Source organism: Enhydra lutris, unplaced genomic scaffold (genome assembly GCF_002288905.1).
Source record: "Enhydra lutris kenyoni isolate GAN:26980312 unplaced genomic scaffold, ASM228890v2 scaffoldscaffold2, whole genome shotgun sequence".
Lineage (NCBI taxonomy): Eukaryota > Metazoa > Chordata > Mammalia > Carnivora > Mustelidae > Enhydra > Enhydra lutris.
In genome coordinates, this window is record NW_019154086.1 from 41684849 (window position 1) to 41690486 (window position 5638).

Consider the following 5638-nt stretch of genomic DNA (forward strand, 5'->3'; position numbering starts at 1 on the left):
TGAAGTGCAGGACACACCGACAGATAGATATAAGTAGGAACAAGAATTCAAACTCTTTGTATTTTTAGAGACATTTTGAGAGAAAAATTAAAATGGTGTAACAAATATGAAGATATTGTTCCTATTAACACATTGGCTCTCAACTGTTAAGACTGAATTCCAGTTGCCTTATCTCTGTTCCGCCTACTGATTTTTCCATAGATGTTGACTTTATGCTGTGGTTGGCAATTTTTGGTGGTTTGATTATTTCCAGTAGGCATTGTCTTTCCAGGGAAAACCTGTTTTACAGATGTAAGCATACACATGATTTTTACCACTGAGAGGGGCAAAATTCACTTTCAAAACATTGAGAAAAATTCGAATCTCCTAGCTGCCTGTGGGTAGGCTTCGGTTTCCATTCCTTCCAGGTGGCTTTCTTCCACCAGAGCTGAGGATAGATGGGAAGATCCCATGCCATATTCTGGGATACATAGCGGAGTATGCCTTTTGGTTCCTAAGTGTATTTGAAGGCTTCGTGCCTTTTGGGCATGAAGGCTTCATTTGAATCCTTACTTGGGCATCAAAATCCATGGTCCAATCTCATCAATTTAAATCTCTGTTGGGAAACGATATGCCCACCTTGATTTCAGCTCTGCACTGACTGCGTTCCTGCCTCATTGGTAGCAACTGAACTTTCTTAACATTTTTATTACTTAAGCTCAACCATATGATATTTAATAGTTCTTATCTCTATAGTATTTTTATGTATTTGATGCAGAAGTTCACTCTGCCATACTGACTTAAGATGGATTCACCTTTGTATTCCCAGTGACTTCTCAAAGGTGGACCACAGTTGCTCAAATGTTTGTTGTGTTAATTATTTGTAAGTGAATAAAGCAGATGTGAACACCTGAGGTACTGATGTTTGTTAGAAGGGTGGAGAATAAGCACCCAAACTGGCCTACCTTGTATGATCAGGAAAAAGAAAATAATTAGAAGGAATAATGGGAAATACGATAGTATAAAAAAAGCAGACAACAAAGTATTAAGGAATAACTTCTGTGATTTGCAAAATTTGGCCTGAGACCTGACTTGTATAGGGAAATAAAAGAGAAGTCATCATTATGACCCCAGGACCTTAATTTTGCCATGTTGATACATCACTTATTTTATTATATTAAACTCCCTTCTGTGGCTCTTCACAAAATAAACACTAGAAAAATTCTGCCAAAAACGAAGGAAGATGTCATCGAAAATAAATAGTGAAAATGCCATCTAATGCAAATTTCTGGTAGCAAGTTCCTCTCTATGATACCCCCAGCTTGACAAATTTGGGTCATACTGTGGATGTATAATTTTTTTTGGCAATAATGCCAGTTTTCTCCCAAATAAAAACTATGTGTTCACCGCTTTCCAGATGTACAACTCCCTCTGGTTAATTCTCACAAAAATGGCTTTCATTGTTCAAAAAAAAAAAAAAAAAAAAAAAAAAAAAACAATTTGAACAAGTTTCTTTGTGTCTTTATTGTTTCATTTGATAAAAGCCAGTTTATCTGCTCGGCACATACATTGCTTTCTCACAGTACCTTGTGGCAGCCTAGCTTTTTTTTTTTTTTTTTTTAATCTGCATTTGCTAAATTTAGTATGAACGGTAGGATAATCCTTGCTAGGAAAGTGGATTATAAAGATAAAAGAAAGAAGCATTAAGTTCTTTCCCCAACCAGTTCCAAATGTGCCTTTATGCCTATAATATCCCATAAACACCAGGGCAATTGCGCCAGCTGCTCTTGACTCTCGGAGGGCATGATATTTCCTCTCATTCTGGCACCAGCCACCACCCCAAAGGAAAGAAACTCTCACAAGCCAGAAGTAGACAGGCGGAGCTTTCACCAAGACTATAGATAAACACTAGGACCTGATAGCTCTCTGCTGACAGTGAATTCCTACAAAAATAAAAAAGTAAAATATAAAAAGACACTAAATCCAGACATAAAAACAGGCTTCTGGATTTTTTTTTCATTATATTCTTCTGATATTTTATAAGTGTGACATCCAGAACTCTTGGCAGTGATGCATTAAATGGGAGTGAGGTTAAAAAAAAAGGGGGGGGATTTAATTCCCTGGTTAATACATGGTCGGCTCACTTCTATTAGCATGTGTACTTTCTTTTGTGTTATTATATTTTCATACAGCTGAAAACAATCTATTTGGTTATGTGAATGTAAGAAACACCATTCAAATACCATAGAATATGAGGTATACATCATGCTTTATAATCTGGTTTTATTTCATTCTATCAAATGGTGAGATTAGACATTTTCTTACTCTTAAACAGAAAGACAAAACTGCACTCCCAAGAAAGACTAAGAAGTGCTGTCCTGAGGAGAATCATCATCCCAACAGTCTTGAACACTGGCCACAAATTACTATATTACTGTTTGATTTTGAAAAAAAATAAAAATAATAATAGCTAAACAAATGAAGGGGAAAAAAGGAGTGCTTCCTCATCCCAAGCTTGAGCTACTAGATAATGATCATCCAAAGGAGTATCCGTATATAGTGGCAAGACTCCTACATATATTCACCTCAACTCGTTGCCAAATTCCAGTCACATCCCCCACCTTGTTCTTCAGTGAAAGCCTGAGGCTGGCTACGTGCTGGAGAAAGGCAGAAAATCACCACCCACTGACTCCTCATCCAACATCATGAGACCCTATGTTGGCACCTATTCACCTCTCTAGAACAGGCAGCTTTGGAAAAATTTTCACAACAAACCTTGATTTTAATCTTACCCTGATACTTAAGATCAAATAAGATTTGATGCTTGGTATTTAATTTTTTTTTAAACCTCTGCTTTTACTTTTTTTAAAAAAATATTTTATTTATTTATTTGAGAGAGAGTATGAATGAGGAGAAGGTCAGAGAGAGAAGCAGACTCCCCGTGGAGCCGGGAGCCCGAGGCGGGACTCGATCCCAGGACTCCAGGATCATGACCTGAGCTGAAAGCAGTCGCTTAACCAACTGAGCCACCCAGGGGCCCCCTCTGCTTTTTCATCTGCAAAATGCAAATACTGTAATATAAAATACCCTCTGCCATTTCTTCCTCAGTGCTTTTTGCCAGAGTAAGGTGAAATACTATGTGTGAGAACCTTTTCAAGATTATTTACAAAAGTGAGATTTTCCTATTTCTGGAAGGTTTATATTTGGCATATACCACTGACATCTAGAACTGCCTATGTGCCAGATGCTGTTCTAAGTGATTTAAGTATTCAACACATTTAATCCTCACAACGACCATGAAGTAGAGATAATTATTGTCCCTATTTGACAGAATAGTAAACTGAGACACTAAGAGACTAAGTAAATCATCCGTGTTATTAATCCTTACATTAGACCAAAGTTTTATAGATGCCACTGACTGAACTGCTACAATACTTATGCTGAGACAAACAGACTGGAGTCTGAAGAGGTTTAGCTATACCATTGTGAAATGTAAGTCCTCAAAATACAATAGCAGCCAATCTTAAGGTGAAGTTAGAACAGAGATTTCAAATGTCTGAATTGTCTGTATGGAAACAATGGAGATCAGCAATAGAAGGACAAAGATTAACGATAGTAACCTGCTCTTGAATGGCCCATGACTGTGTAAGATTGGACTTTTATGCCATAATCACTTTGTTAGTGTTATTTTCATAGTCCATGGAAACAGCAGCAGGAAAAAAGGGTGGTTAAGGAAAATTTGGAAAATCCTAACCCACCACATTCTATTAATAGGAGTAGGATGATAAGATGGAAAGGTTATCAATAAAATTGTCTGAGCAGGGGAAGGTTGGGAACAAGAAGAAATACGTATTACTAAATTGTTCACATAATCTGGAAGGAGGACTCAAAGAATGCATTAGACTCATTCTATCTACTTTGTGCTCTTTGACTAGCACAGTAAGTCCTTAGGAGCTGATCATAAGTAACAATGGCAACAACAGCACTTTTATGGGAAGGCAGAAATTTGGATGCATTTATGGGGTGTATCATGGAGTGTCTGTTTCTTTCTTCAGCTTTTTTCCCTCTTTTTCCTAGACATTCTATTGTTACTTCTCACTTAACGATTACTGAATTGCAAAACATTAGTTCCCAGCATTCATGTCAGTTTCCAGAGAAACAGATGACTTTCTTTTTTGTCCACAGATAATGGCATTTTTTTTTTAATCCATAGCTGAATAACAAATTGTATCAAAGCTTAATGGCTTAAAAAACAACTTTCATTATCTCACAGTTTCTGTGGGTCAGGAATCTGGACACACTTAGCTGAGTACCTCCGGCTCAGGGCTTCTTACAAGATTGCAGTCAAGGTGTTATACAGGATTTTAGTCATTTCAAGGTTCAACCGAGGAAAGATCTGCTTCCCAGCTCACTCCCATGGTCGTGGGCAGGGTTTATTTCTTTGCAGGTTGTTAGACTGAGAGCCTCAGTTCCTTGTTTGCTATTGACTAGAGGCTGCCCTCAATTCATTGCCACATCACCTTTTTATATCACAGGGTTTTTTTTTGTTGTTGTTTTGTTTCTATCACAGCTCAAATATGACAGCTTTCTGGGAAACAGCTTGAACATGAGTGTCTTCTAGATTTGGCCCTTCGCTTGTGAGATTTAGAGGGTTGGTAGTTTCAAGTATTGGTAAAATAAAAGGTTAAAATAAAAACAATGGAAAGTGATAGCTAACCTCGAGTGTCCAAGGTCTTTGGAAACTAGAAGGTCAAGGAACTGCGAGTCCATATATCTGGGGTATCTTTCATGTGAATGTTGAAGTCATTACAATTGTCGACAGGAGTCGGATTCACGAGAATCAAAGAGTAAGGTTCACAAATTTCAGATAGTGTAGCAACATGACGTGGGAAGCCAGGAAAATCCCTGATCTCACTAGTGACATAGATTATGTGGAGTTTGAGAGATTAAGCTCTCTGCTTGGGTACACTTGGGGAGAAGTGGTGACTTCTAGGGAGGCTCAGGTTATTCCAGTCAAGGAGGTGGAAGGCTATATTCCTTGCAGCTGTTGTGGATAGAGAGGAGTGTCTTTTTTTTTCTTTAATTTTTTAAAAATTATTTATAAACATATAATGTATTATTAGCCCCATGTATTATATACCCCCCAGGGGTATAGGTCTGTGACTCACCATAGCACATACCCTCCCCAATGTAGAGAGGTGTGTCTTTATCATACAGTATAAACTCTAGAATTGCTTGAACAAGTGGCCAACTTGATTAAAAAAAAAAAAAAAAAGCTATAGTAAATGTACCTCCTTCCATACTTTTCCCTATATCTCGTATCTCCCTCCAGGAAAATCTCACCCACACTCTTTTACCTCAGGCATTGTTTTCTAGAGAACCCAAGCCAAGACAAAAGGAAAGGGAAATTTATAACACTTTTATCTAAAAGAAGAATCTATACAATTATACTACATAGCAGTACATTTTTAACAAATTCTTATCAAACAAACAATTTAAGTTACAAATTATCCTGTTTCTTTTTTTTTTTAAGATTTTATTTATTTATTTGACAGATAGAGATCACAAGTAGGCAGAGAGGCAGGCAGAGAGAGAGGAGGAAGCAGGCTCCCTGCTGAGCAGAGAGCCCGATGTGGGGCTCAATCCCAGAACCCTGAGA